This window comes from Delphinus delphis, chromosome 10 (genome assembly GCF_949987515.2).
Source record: "Delphinus delphis chromosome 10, mDelDel1.2, whole genome shotgun sequence".
Taxonomy (NCBI): Eukaryota; Metazoa; Chordata; class Mammalia; order Artiodactyla; family Delphinidae; genus Delphinus; species Delphinus delphis.
In genome coordinates, this window is record NC_082692.2 from 40,156,491 (window position 1) to 40,170,952 (window position 14,462).

The following is a 14,462-nucleotide window of genomic DNA, read 5'->3' on the forward strand; positions in this document are numbered from 1 at the left end:
TTAGAGCCCTGAAAAGTGTGCTGGGGTGTCTCAGGGGCAGATCCCTAGAGGAGCCTGGAGGCTACTGTCCATGGTGCTGAAACAGGACTTGACTGTTGGGAAGCAGAGGAGGGGGCAGTAGAGCCGGCCTTGGGGGCGCTATAGCTCCCCAGGAGGTGCTATCCTGCCAGTGTCGGTGGGAGCTGGGCATGTGGCCGGGCAGACGGTGCAGGCGCCTTGATATTTTAATTGAAGCCTGGAGACACGGTTACTCTCTCTGCTGTGCTAACAATGTACGGAATAAATAATTCATTGGTGGCTGTGTTGTGCCTGCTGTTCTCACCCATGGGGGTGGCCACACGTGTGCTCAACATGCAAGCTGCTGGGTGGGCCAGCACTGCTATTATGGGCTGGTGGATGGACCAGAGGCGGTGCGTTGCCATTTTAACAGAGCCCTGGTCACCTCTCAACCGCCGCGAATCCGTTTCCTCCCAGGCAACCCCCAAGGAGAGGTGAGTGGAATGCGGGGCCAGCTGCTCCTGTGTGCTGCAATTAAGTGGCACTTAAAGGTCCATTTGTCCTCAGAGCAGCCTGAAATGGCAGCAACCTGGAGGAAAGGCCCCTCTTCATGGGCACTCTCTCTGGGCTGTGTTTGAACTGGTTCCATTGGATTCAGCAAATACGTATGGAGCTCCAAGTTTGTGCAAGATACCGGAGCAGGTGGTGGGGATGGGAGAGATTGCCAGTGAATAAATCTGGGTCCTTCCTGGATGCGGAGGTATGACATGCATATGATTTGTCACAGCTCAGGTTGGGGGTGTGGGAGGGCTGTGGTGGAGGTACAGGCGAGGGTGTGTGGGGGCTCAGAGTAGGGAGAGGTCGGTTCTGACAGGGCATACATGGGGTGGCTGCCTGGAGGAGGTGTCCTGCAGGCAGAGAGGGAACCATGACAGTGCTCCAGTGGAAAGGACAGGTATGGTTGGAATTTCAGGTATGTCTGGCATGGATGAAGCAGGGCTCCTGGCATGGGAGAGGGTCAGTGGGGAGGGAGTTGGGATGGATTAGGGGCTGAGGCCAAGTGTGTGGGCTTGATGCTGCAGGATGGTGCCTTGGTCCGATCTGGGGGTTAAAATATTCCTTTGGGTGTGGAGTGGAGGTTTGGTTGCAGGCCGAGGCCTGAGGCTGAGAGAATGGTTAGGAGACTGATGGAACAGTTCAGACCGGAGGTTATGGTGGCCCGAATGATGACCTTAAGCATAGTGTCATTCATTCATTAATTCATTCAGCAATCAGATAACTAGTGAGTCGTATGTTAGGCTAGGTTAGGAATAGAGCAGGGAACAAAAACACACGCAATCCTTGCCTACATGGAGCTGACCTTCTAAAGGGGGAGAAAGACAGTAAGCAAGCAGTAATTCAAGAGGTGACAGGTGCTGTGGAGGAAAATTGCAGAGGGCCGGGGTTTCGAGAGTGATGGAGGAGGTGAAGAGCTCTTTTAAACCAGGTGGTCAGGGAAGGGGCATTTGAATATAGGCCCAGGCAAGTGAGGAAGGGAACCAGGTGCCTGGGTGGTATTGTGGGTGAGGGGCACAGCCAGTGCCAAGGCCCCGAAGCAGGGAACATGCTTGGTGCATGTGAAGAACAAGGAGGCTGTTCAGAGAGGAGGAGGAGAGGCGGCAGGGCTGGGTCAGCAGGAGCTCTGGGTCCCAGGACAGAGCGTGGCTGTTCACTCCAGATGCATGAGTTGCCTGTGGAGGGTTTTAAGCAGAAAGTGATGGGATCAGATTTATGGTGTCAGAGGCCCTCTGGCTGCCCTGCGTGGGCTGCAGGTGTAGCCGTGTCAGAGGCAGGCATGGAGGAGTTCATGTGTAATAACCCTCCCTCCCTCTCCCCTCCTCCCAGGGGGCAGTCAGCCTCCAGCCCTCCTCCGCAGAAAGCCCCTGAGGAGGCTTCCAGGAAGCCTGGCAGTTCTGCAGAGCCCTGTTCATCCCGCCCCCCTGCTCCACGCTCCTGGTCCCCAATCCCTGACGCGCTGCGGCTGGGACCCTCAGCCACTGCTGGATGTGCCCTGTTCAGGGCCCTCTCTGGGCCTCAGTCACCATGAGGTGAGCATCGTGGCAAATGTCTCCCTCACTGAGTTGATGTGAGGTTTAAATGGGAGAATGTCTGTGAAAGCTGTAGAGGGAAGGCCATTATTATTACAGATTTCACAGCTAGAGGGCAGACAGAAGGGAATGGTTGAAGGGGGCCCTGAGAGTAGTTATTTAGGAACCTGTGGCTGCAGGTGGCGGTCCTGGCTGAAATATGCCTGGATTCAAAAGCTGCAGGGAAGAGATATTTAGGGAAGCACATGCCGGACAGACTGCCCAAGGAAGTGGTGGGTGTGGGGTGCACCCTTGCCCTGAGGGTGCTGCAGTGACCCCCTGATGTCTGAGCCCTGGGATGAGTCCTGTCCTCACAGGAGGTCCTTCTTCGGCTTCGCTGTACCCTGTGCCCCCTCTGGCCCCTTCCCACCAAGAGGTTGGGGCCAGGAGGGTGTTTCCAGCTGGAACCTGCTGTGGGCCCCAGAGTGTCCTCATCTGGGGAGTTGCTCACGCTCCCCGCCTTCCATACCAAGCCTTTCTCTCCCCCACAGAGAACCTGGGGACTCCCCAGCCTCCAATCAGCTCAGGCCCAACCGCAGGAACCTCCCTCCGTCCCTCCTCGGGAGGGTGGTTGAGTTATCTGCCGCTCATATGTTTGGCAGAGAGCTGGCGGTGAGACCCAGACTGGGAGTGCGTTCAATGTGGGGCTCCTTCTGGGGGAACCCCTCTGATTGCTGTCGGCAGCCGTGGATCTGCTGAGGCCCTCCAGGAGCTGCTTATAGAGCTGTGAGCGGGAGACACTGCCTCCCTGGGGCTAGGGGAGAGGACTCAAAGAAAGGGCCTGTTTAATTTAATTCTGTGTTTTATTGCTCGTTGGATAAATAACCTTCATTGAGATGGAAGGTGGGGGGGATGGACAGGGAACTTTGATTAATTTCGAGCTGGTTTCTCATTTGTTAATTTTCTCCCAGTTCAGCAGGATTATTAAAATAAATTACCGACACTGCTCTCTCCTCCCTGGGCTGGAGCGGGGCTTGGTTCACAGGAGCGATCCTGCCCCCCTTTTCCACTACAGTTATTTAGGTACGACTTGGGGCAAGTGATGAGGCCTCCCCTGTCTCGGGGTCTCTGGGCAAGGCCCCCATTTCTTGTTGGGGATCTTCACGTCCCTGCAGCCTCATGGAAGTGCTGGGCACCCAGGGAACGGTGAGAGGTGCTAGCCAGCCAGGGCGCTCTCCCTCCAGCAGTGCCAGTTACCTGGGTGGGCTGGGGCCTGGAGTGAGGGACAGGCCTGCCAACTCCAGCCCTCTCCCCAACTCATGGTATCCAAGGGAGCGGGACAGGCGGACGAGCATGGCAGGCGGGCTCATAGTCTCTGGGCTGCCCCTCCCCCTGGTGCCCAGTACCTTCGGTCCTCCTCAACCCCCACTGGCCCTGTCTAGGCTCATCAGCCCTCGCCCACCTTGAGCTCTGCCCCTGCCAGGCTGGATCTCCTATTGGTTGGATCAACCTGCAGAAAAACCGCCCCTTGACGGGTGGTAATGGGGGAGAGTGGTCAGCACTTTCCTGCTCGCTGTGGGCAGTTGGGAGTTCCAGCTGCTTGATGGGCAGCTGGGCAGGGCGGTGACAGTTCAGGGGGTGTTATGAACATTCTTTTGTGCTCCCCAAAATGCACAGTAGATGCTGCCCCTGCCCATCCTGATTACACAGGAGTGTGTGTGTGTGCACGGGCACACACACACACATTCAGGTATACTTAGCACCAGGAGCCACTGTCAGCACTTGTGCTGTGTGTCCAGGATGTGTGTGTGGGACTCAGGGCGTGCTTGTGTGAGCTTGTGCTCCTGAATACGGGGGTGGGTGTCTCAGGTACGCTCAGGTAGACCTAGTGGGCATGCCTGGCTCAGGGCGTACCATGTGTCTCTAGGTGTATCTGGGTGTAATTACTCATGTAATTCTGTGTGTGTAATGTATGCTCTCATGTCTGTGTACCTGGGTGTATGTGGAGTGGGCAGGGGCGAGCACTGTGTGTGTGTGTGTGTGTGTGTGTGTGTGTGTGCGTGTGTGCGTGACACCCTCGGCACATGCACGCGAGCAGGTCCTTTGGTTTTGGTGGACTGAATCTGCTGGCTCCTGGCAGGGCTGCCAGGTGTGTCCACGTCTGTGTCCGTGTGTGCGTGTTTCCTCCTCCCTGGCCCCTGCCCCCATCAGCTGATGCTCTAGAGCATGAGATTGGATTACCTGGAGTGTCCACCTGGGCAGGCCTTGGCTGCCCCGAGGGTGACCATGGGGAGACCTGTCTCTGCTTGGCTCCGCGTTGCTTGGGGGACACAGGGGTCCCCTGGAGAGAGGCTGTTCCCTGTGGCCTCCTGACCCTCCACTCCCCCAGCCCGCCCTAAAGGACCTTCTTGCTGTCTTCATCTCCAGGCCTGAGCTGGAGGAAGGGGCGGGTGAAGGAGAGCTGCCAGACAGGATAGATGGCCCTGAAGCCTGGGCTGGCGGGGGAGACCAGCTTGACTCCTAACTCCTGAGGCTGGGCAGTGGGTGCGGGACGCCTCAGCCCCTGTGACTCACAGGCTGTTGAGGCTGCCAGTCCTGTGAGGCACAGCTCACTCCAGACACTTCCTCCGGGAGAGATGTGTTATATCAAGTCGAGTGAGAAGGGCCACGGGTCAGGGGACAGGGAGGGGTGTGGGGCTGCTTGAGATGAGCTGTTCAGTGACAGCCTCTCTGAGAAGGTGATGTTTGATCAGAGATGTGAATGAGTGAAAGGGTGTACTCTGTGGCTCTGCGGGGGAAAAACCAGCCGGGCAGAGGGCACGGCACGTGCAAAGGCTGTGAGGCTGGACCATGCTTGGGGCTCAGGGGCTGTTTAAGGAGGCCAGTGTGGCCAGAGGGAAGTGAGTGGGGGGAGGGTTGGTAAGAGCTGAAGTCAGCCAGGCAGCAGGTGTTGGGGAGATGCTGGGAGGCTTTGGGCCCTTCTGAATTGTACCTGCGGGTACCCGCTGTCTGCTGGGCCTGGCTGTGCTGGGAGACGGGACCCCTCTCCGGGCTCTGCTCCCAGCGGCTGCTCCCAGTGGGACCTGCTGAGGCCCGGGCTCATGGGCAGACCTTTGTCAACTCTCTGGCTTTATGGAGATTCTGGGGCAGGGGCCTGAGTTGGGGGGACCAGGTGGGAGGGGCCAAGATCCGCTCCGGGCTTTCCTCTTAGAGAGGAGTGTCAGCTCAGATCACCAGTTGCTGGAAACTGGGCATGTCCTGCCTGTCCGCTCATTGTCTGGACAGGCCCCAGATGTGCTGGTGGCTCTCGCTGTGGGCTTGGAGGGAGGCCAGGCAGCAGGATGGAAGGATTCCTGCCCTGGCATTGGTGGGCCTGGGTTTCCATCAGTAGCTGAGGGATTGAGGGCCAACGACTTCTTTCCTGTCTCCAGGTCCTTGCCCATAAAGTGCAGAGAGCAATGTCCACCTGGAAGGGGTGTTGTCAGAATTAAATTAGTGAGGTTAGAAGGCCCAGTCACAGGTCAGACCCCAGAGCAGACCTGAGATGAGCATGACGGGCAGCTTTCCTGGGAGGTGCCCTCCAGATGGAGGAGAAGTAAGAAGGGAAGTTCCAGGGCCACCGCCTTCATGAGCTGTCACCTCGTTGGGTGCCCAGGACTCATCCCACCTGGGCTTCTGGGGGAACAGCGTAGAGCAGGTCCTCAGTACTGGACTGGACCGTGCTGTCCCCATCCCATCACGGTACCAGGCACACTGTGGTCAGGTGGACTGTGGTCGCTGAACGGAATCAGACATCTGCAGGTTTCTGCAGTAGATGAAAGGAAGCAGAAGGGTCTGGGGAGAGGTTCTCCCCCAAATCATACCTGCCATCCTTTGGGAGGAGCTGGGCCCTTCCAGGCTGGAGGCCGAATTTCTGGGCTGAGAGGCACAGAGGCAGCACAACAGAGCTGGGGTGTCTCAGAGGCGATTCAGGTCAATCCTTACTTCCACGGGGAGGTGGCAGAGGCTGATGGCAGGTGGAGCCCAGCGGCGAGAGTTCAGATGCATGTCTTTGGGAAAGTAATTCAACTTCTCTGGGCCTCGGTTTCCTCACCTGTAAAGTAGGCAGAATGCTGGTACCTTGATGACAGGTGTCTGGTGAGGACGCAATAAATGAGTGCTGAGAACAGAGCCTGGCACATAGTAAACATTCAGTAAATGTCAGTTATTACTGTGATTGTTATTTTATGATTATTAGATGAGAAACCTGGGGCACAGGATGGAAGAGGGTCTAGTTTGAGGTCACACGATGAGTTAGTGACAGACTAGAACTCAGGCTCTTTCCACCCTGGCCAGCTCTCAGAGCGGCAGAAGGTGCCGGCAATGGGGGTGAGAGGCGCGGTAGCTTCCCCCCCGCTCTGGGCTGAGTCCCTGGCCCCTCTTCAACGTGCTATGTCACTGGGGCAGCTGGAGAATCCCCAGGAGCCCAGTTATCTTGAAGGAATGGGCTTGGCCCAGAGGAGAAGCGGGCAGCTGACCCCGGAGAACTTGTTTGCCTGGCTCCTGGCTTGAGACTCTTCTTTTGGTCTCGGGTGCGCTCAGAGTTCAGGCGAGGGCTCACTGAGAGTTTTGTCATGGAGGGAGACACTTGGAGCTGGAGGGCTTTTGGGGGGGGGGTCATACTTCTATCTCCACACACACCCCTGGGCCAGGCCACCCTCACCTCTTAACTGGACTAGTGCAGTAGCCTTCCCAATGCTCTTGGTGGTTTCCATCTTGCCCCGGATCTGTTTCCAATACAACCATGGCTCATGCTATATTCTCCCATCCTCTCTGTGTTTTCGCCTTTCCTTGAACCAGCCACAGGGCCTTTGCACCTGTCTCACCTTCCATCTGGGTTGTTCTTCCCTCTTTACCTGGGTATTGCCTACCCATCCTTCAGGTGTCAGCTCACTGCCCCTCCTCAGGGAGCCCTCCTTGGGTGCCCTGACCAGATTCAGGCCCTTATTCCAGGCTCTCACAGGTGCCCCCGCACCCCCCGACCTCTCCCCAGCCCATCTCAGAGGCTGTGGTTATGTATGTGTTGGTGTGCGTATCTGGTTAGAGACCGTCTCTCCCACAGGACTCAGCTCCACGGGAACAGCGGTTTGTCTGCCTTTGCACACTGTGGTCTCCCCGGTGCCTACCATGGTGCTGGGCACAGAATGAATGCTCAGTAAATATATTTTATTTTTGTTTAATAAATTTATTTGTTTATTTTTGGCTGCACTGGGTCTTCGTTGCTGCGCACGGGCTTTCTCTAGTTGTGGTGAGTGGGGGCTTCATTGCGGTGTGTGGGCTTCTCATTGCGGTGGCTTCTCTTGTTGTGGAGCACGGGCTCTAGGCGCGCGGGCTTAGTTGCTCCATGTGGGATCTTCCCAGACAGGGATTGAACCCATGTCCTCTGCATTGGCAAGCAGATTCTTAACCACTGCACCACCAGAGAAATCCTGTAAATATATTTTAAATGAATGCATGATGGCATGGGAGGCCCGTATCACCTCCACCCTTGCCAGGGCCCAGAAACCCTTGTTTTGCAGATGGAGATGGGGCTTCCACAGCAAACGTCCCCCAAGAGGGAACCCTGGGTTAGAACAGCACCCCAGGTACACCTGCATGGGACCCCCTTCTTGAGGGTGCTGGTGAGAGATGGGTCAGAGCCAGGGGCTGCCAGTGCCTGAGGACAACGGTGGGCGCAGCCAGGAATCAGAGAAGCCCCTGGAGGTTGGCGGTGCCCCCTGCAGGCTGGGTTCTCAGAGCTGGCTCCATCCCAGGGCCCCGGGAGGCAGTGCTGGGTCAGAGCGGGGTGGGCAGGGGAGAGATGAGCTCTGCAGGTGGCTCGTTGTCAGCCTGCCCTGTGGTCTTGGCTAAATTGCTGCACTTGGCCTACCCATTCCCCTGTCCAGCCCAGGGCTCAGGCTCCCTCGCTCCAGTGGGGCCTCCTCCCTGCCAGCCTGGCTGTGGCTGAGCTGTGATATAAATTACCTGGAGTGATGGTGATGTGACTTTTATCGACTTGTGTGTTCGATAATGTTTGTACATCCCATTATATCATATTATATTAATACAGAGCCATATATTCCACGCAGTGCGGCACATTGACCTGACTTGGGAGAACACTGGGCAGACGCCGTGGTTCATCTCTCCCCGCCTGGCCACGCCCCCATCGCTGGCCAGCAGGACAGTGCCATTACAGATGCTCCAGGGGCACCCCGTTCACTGAGGTCGTCCCGGCCCCGCCCCTGACGCCCACAGCTTGGGGGTGGGCTCAGCGGGTTCTGTGGAAGAGGCTTCTGGATGTCACCCCCACATCGTGGAGGCCCCGTCCTCTGTCCTTACCTTGTGAGTCCAGGGCTCATTAAATCTCCATTGAACAGATGTGGAAACTGAGGCTCAGACACGGGAAGTGTGTGTCCAAGAGATGTAGTGAGGAAAGGCCAGGAGCAAGGACTCTTGGCTCCCCATCCTGGCTGCTTCCCAGGGGCAGGGATGGTGTGGGCACAGGGCAGGAGGCTGGCAACGTAAACGGAGTATGTGCCAGGCGGGGCGTAGGGGTGAGAGCGCCCAGGTGCCGGAGTCAGAGAGACCTGGGTTCAAATCCTGCCTTGCCACTTGCTGCGTGATTTTGTTTCCATATTTTCTTGGGCCTCAGTTGTCTTATCTGCAAAATGAAGGTAATAATAGCATTCACTTCGTGGGGTTATTGTGTGCAGATTAAATGAGAGAATCCCTGTGGAGTGCTGGGCGTGGTGTAGGAGCTTCTGAAATGGTAGCTCCTGGACCTGCTTGGATTCCGCTAATACCTGCGCAGCCTCCTGCCTACTGCTGCCCCACCCGGCTCTCAGGATGCCCAGCCCCGGCCCGGCCGGTTCTGAGTGCCCGGTCCCTGCTCAGCCGCACCCTCACCTCGACGCCCTGGGGTACGGCAGCCCCCTGGGCTGGTCCCGAGCCCCTGCCCCTTGGACACTTGGGTGTGGCCTGGTGCCCGGTGCTGCCCGGCTCCCTGGCCCACAGGCAGCCTCATGGCATGGAGAACGCCCAGCTTGGCCATTAGGTGGGCCTGGGTGTGGCTCCCGGCCCCAACGCTAGGTGACCCCAGGCACGGGCCTCAGCTCTGAGCTGCAGCCTCTCGTGTCAATCGGGGCGAAGGAAACCTTCGCACTCCCTCAGGCTGTGGTGAGAATCAACAGGAGAGTCTGTATCAGTAGCTGCCCCACCTGGTGTGTATCAGACACAGAGTAATGGCTCCTGGCAGCTTGGATGTTCGTGTCTCTTTCCAACCTTTCATGTCTGTTGACAGAGGCCGGTTCTCCCCACTGTGCCCACTGGGCAGATGAGGAGACTGAGGCTCACAGGGGCAGTGACTTGCCTGCAGTCTTGCAGCGAGGCAGTGGGCAGAGGGTGTGGTGGCCTGCTTCTCACCTCCGGAAACCTGGGCTTTGGGCCCTTCAAGGAGAAGGGGGTGCAGGCACTGCAGCCCCATGGGGCTCCCCTGGCCCCCACCCTTCCTCCCCAGACTCTGGGCTCCTCCGTCCCTTGGCCTCCCCCCACATGTCACTCTTGACAAGGTTACGGAGTCAGCATGTAAAACCTGCAGAAGTGAGTGTAATTTATTGATCTAAATTTTGCTTATGAAATAGGACAAGTGCTGATTTGAGGATCTTGTTTCCTCTCGCCCTTATGCCGCCTGCTCCCCCGCCCGCTCTTATCTGCGGTAATTCCCCCGAGCCTGCACCAGAACCCGCTCCTTTGTCAGCCCTCCACTCTGCGCCCTCTATTCTCTTCCAGGCTCCGTGCCGTATCGGCGCCCGCCCCCCTTTTTTCCTGGGCTCCTAAGAAAACATATAATGTTTAAAAGGGTGAGACAAGGTACTGAATAAAGCACTTTCTGGGGAAATATTTGTTCAAAGGCGTGTTGCCTACATCTGTCTGGTTCTCTCCTGGAAAACATAATTCAGAGCAGGCCTGGAAATTAATCCAAGTGTCCTCTTGCTTTCCTGATAAGAGAGTGGGTGGTTTCCCGGGAGGGGGAGACATAGGTGGGTGGGGGATGGCCCCCCAACGAGTGCCTTCTAGGATATCACTGTGAAATCAGGGGGGTAGGGCCCCAGGAGGTGCATGAGCTGAGCCCTGGGGTGGAAGGAGGGATACCTCAGAGCATCTTCCGTGAGCAGGGCGCTGCTGTGGAGCGGCCCCCTTCCGCAGAGCAATGCCCTCCACTTACCCAGGTGAAGTGTCAGACCATGTGAGAATCAGAACTCGGTCGTCTCTGTCGCCTTGGCAAGGCCCCAAGTCTCTGAGCCTCGGTTTCCTCACCTGTCTAAGGTGCTCAGGGCCCTGCTGAGCTTGTCCTCAGGCTGGCTGTGTGGAGGGAATGAAGTGGTCTCTGCGTTTATTGAGCCAAGTTCTGTGCCAGGCATCCGAGGACACAGTGGGGCATAAAAAAAGGCCCCTGGATTCATGGAGCCGATGTTTTAGGGGGAGGCGGATAATAAATGAAATAAGCAAGTAAATCTAGAGCATGTTAGAAAGTGATCATTGTTATTGGGAGAATCAAAGCAAGGGAGGTGGAGATGGGGTGCAGGAGAGGGACGCTGGATTGGTATTAAATAGGGTGGTCTGAGAAGGTGATGTCTGAGTAGTCTTGAAGGGAAGGATGTGAGAGAGCGAGCCACATGGGTCTCTGGGGAGACCTGGGGGAAGAGCAGTCAGGCAGCGGGAACAGCCAGTGCAAAGGCCCTGAGGCAGAGTGTGCCTGGCATGTTCAAGGGAACAGCGAGGAGGTCAGTGTGGCTGGAGCCACGTGAGTGAGGCCAGGATGGTAGCTGGAGATGAAGTCAGAGGTAATGTGTTGAAAATGCTTTGTTAAAATGCCAAGTGTTGTTGATCATTTTGACAGATGACCCTAAGCTGAGCAGTAAAGGGCATTTTATTAGCACCCAGCAGGGCTCCCAGAAGAAGGCTGGTGTGTGAGTTTCTCAGGAAGAGGGGAGACCTGTTATCTCTCCTGTCTTCTGCCACCTTAAACATTTCAGTCCTTCCAGCTGCAAGATGATACGAACTCTTCCCATACTATCTCCCCATTACGATGCCAGCAGGAAAAAGATGCCCCTTGTGACTGTGGGGCCGTGCTGTGGGTGGGAGGTAGGTGAGGGTCCTGGTGAGGGGCCCTGACCTGGGCAGTGGGGCCCTGGTGGCAGTGGAGGGACCTACACATGCTGGCTGTGCCTGGGCCCTTGGGGGGAGTCAGGGGCCATGAACCCACTCTCTGGCAGCCATGGGTGGGGTTGGTGACCCTAATTAAAAGCTTGGATCCAAAAGGCTTGATGATGGAATTTCTAATTAAATCAATTTCATCTCGTCTGGGAGACAGAGGTTTGCATATGATAAGCATGAAATTAATAATTATGTTCAGAAATTAGCTGTTGCTCAAAGCAGAGCCATTTACACAAGCCTCTGGGGCCCCTGGCCCCCACCCCTGCCCGATCCTCTGTGACGGGGACAGATGGACCACTTCAGCCCATAGTGTGGTAGCCAGGAGTGGAGGTGGTGGCTGAGCACAGAGGGGTAGTGGGGCTGGCTCTCCCCGCTGCGGCCACGGTCGATGCGGGCGGCCCTCCTCGTCACTGGAGGCTACTGCCGCCACCCTCAGATTCTGTGTATGTTTGTGTGTGTGTGTGTGTACGTGTACGTGTATGTGTAGGCCCACTTGTGAAGGGAGGAGGCTGAGGTTTTACCTGACAGTAAAATGGGCTCTGGAGCTCATCCCTCTGGGTTCAAATCATAGCTCAATCACTAGCTGCGTGCCCTTGCACAAGTTACTTAACGTCTCTGTACCTAAGTTTTGGGAAAATGGGGCAAATAAGAGGGCCCACTTCATATACAGTTATTGTAAGTTTAAAGGTGTTAGTCATATAAAACCACTTTGCACAGTTCTTGGCACACAGTAAGCACTCAATAAATGCTCATTCTCAGGATGACAGTGATTACATCTGTGTGTGTGTGTGTGTGTGTGTGTGTGTGTGTGTGTGTGTGTGAATTTAATTCAGTTCAGCCCAAGCCAGCCTGTGATGGGTGTGAACCAGACACATCCAGGCTCTTGAAGTGGAGGTAAATAAGACCCATTCCTTGCTCTCCTGGAGTGAGAGCTTACGCCCCCTGTGTCTGTCAGCATCAGGAGGAGGTGCTGCAAGAACAAACAGCCCCCGCATCTCTGTGGCTTAAAATACGTAAACTGAATACTTGCTATGTTACATGTCCACATGATTTGTCTGAGTGCTCTGCCCACCTCCTCAGGGACCAGGCTGGCCTGGAACATTGCTGTTCACGGTAGCAGGGGGAACATGTACCCTGTAGGGTCTCACAATGGCCATGAGATGCTCTGGCCTCGAAATGGTAGCATTTCCTGCTCCCAGCTCGGTGGCCAGAACATGGCAGGTGGCCCCGGCCAAGCATGAGGGGCAGGTGGTTGGATTTTGCCAGGTGCCAGGAAGTCAGGGAGCTGGAAGTGTCTCTAAGGACCAGCACCCACGTTAGTCACGTGCGGGCTCATTTAGTGTCATCTCCCCTGCTGGAGTGTCAGCTCCATGAAAGCAGGGATTGGTCTCTGTGTGTTTGCCCCAGTGCCAAAGATTGTGCGAGGTGCTTAGTAGGTGCTCAGGGAAGCACTGAGTGAGTGAATTCATGATGGAATCAACAGAGTTTCTGAGGGGTGTGGGTGGGCTGGGAGCCTGTGGGGGGAGGGGAGGCTGGTGGCCACAGGGCGGCCCAGGCGAAGCGACCACGTGGCTTTGTGGGCAGATTGCACTGTCTTTTTTTTTTTTTTTTTTTTTGTGGTACGCGGGCCTCTCACTGCTGTGGCCTCTCCCGCTGCGGAGCACAGGCTTCGGACGCACAGGCTCAGCGGCCATGGCTCACGGGCCCAGCCGCTCCGCGGCATGTGGGACCTTCCCGGACCGGGGCACGAACCCGTGTCCCCTGCATCGGCAGGCGGACTCTCAACCACTGCGCCACCAGGGAAGCCCTGCACTGTCTTTTAAGACAGTACTTGCAGCCTTGGAGACTGATGTCCATTTCTCGGTCAAGGAGGGGAAAGACTGCTGGCCTGAGGGGCCTGTGTGACTCGGGCAGAGGAGGACACCCCACCTCTGAGCCTGGGGAGGGGCAGAGCTGGGGAGGCCGAGTGCCCTGGGCAGCAAGAGGGGCAGAAGTCCTAGTCAGGGCACCCAGGGTGGGCTGGGCAGGCTGATGGACTGTGCTGGGGCAGAGGTCGGCAGGCCCAGGCCAGGCCGGGACACATGGCCCGGCCCCCAGTGACCCGGTGCTCGGGGTCTGGAGCTGGCGGCTGGGCTGTGTCCGCAGGGTAATGGGATCTGATTGATGATGGCATCCTGAAGTGAGTCACCCCGGGCCGGCCTGGCCTGAATTCCCACAGGGTCTGTGGGAAAGTGGCCGGTGGCCCCCAAATGGCCCAGTGGGTTGGGGGGAAGGTGGTTGTTGAGGGGAAAGACCCCATCGTGTGGCTGGGATGAGGCCCAGGGCAGCTGGCAGACCGTCCTTCCATCTGGGGCCCATCCCAGCCCTTCCACAGACCACGCTGACCACAGACCACCCAGACGCCAGCCCAGCCCCTGCCCAGGGCATCCCCCACTTTCCAGGCTTTGGAAGCCTGCTTCTCTGCTCTTGAACCCTGGGGTCCCTCTCAAGAGTCGGGCTGTGTCAGGACTGAGAGCAGGTTTGCGTGCTGGGTCCCCCCACTGCACCCCCCTCTGCCGTACCCCAATTCCTTCACCTGATTTCCCTTCCCAGCTGCCTTGAACTCCCCCGACCCCCCTCTCTGCACCGCCCCGTTTCTCCTCTTCAATCTGTCTACACCCTCGACCCACCCTGCCAGCCTCTGCTCTCTCCTCAGGACCCACAGTCTGACTCTCCCTGCAGTGAATCCCTGTTGCCCCCAACCTGGCACTTCAGCCTGGAGGCATTTCACTCCAAGGACCTCCTCCCCCCACCCCCCCAGCAGGCTGGTTCTCTGAAGGTGGGTTATTTATTTATTTTTAAAAAATAAATTTATTTACTTATTTTTGGCTGCGTTGGGTCTTTGTTGCTGCGCGCGGGCTTCCTCTAGTTACGGTGAGCGGGGTGCTACTCTTCTCTGCGGTGCACAGGCTTCTCATTGCGATGGCTTCTCTTGTTGCAGAGCACGTGCTCTAGCCACTCAGGCTTCAGTAGTTGTGGCGCACGGACTTAGTTGCTCCGCGGCATGTGGGATCTTCCTGCACCAGGGCTCAAACCTGTGTCCTCTGTGTTGACAGGCGGATTCTTAGCCACTGTGCCACCAGGGAAGCCTGGAAGATGGGTTATTTAAATCCGTGTCTTTAGCGC

At 56.9% G+C, this 14,462-nt stretch overlaps 1 protein-coding gene across 4 annotated transcripts in view; it reads left to right on the forward strand.

Annotated features, from left to right (window-relative positions):
- The window catches only part of GRM4 (glutamate metabotropic receptor 4), a 99,123-nt gene that overhangs the window by 13,943 nt on the left and 70,718 nt on the right, over positions 1-14,462 (forward strand). The window contains exon 1 of one of the 4 annotated variants that reach the window (XM_060021328.1): positions 469-491. The exons of the other annotated variants lie outside the window; for them this stretch is intronic. The gene's annotated coding sequence lies outside the window, so the exon portion shown is untranslated. Of the gene's footprint in view, positions 1-468; positions 492-14,462 lie in introns of those variants that run through there. 4 annotated transcript variants of the gene reach the window in all.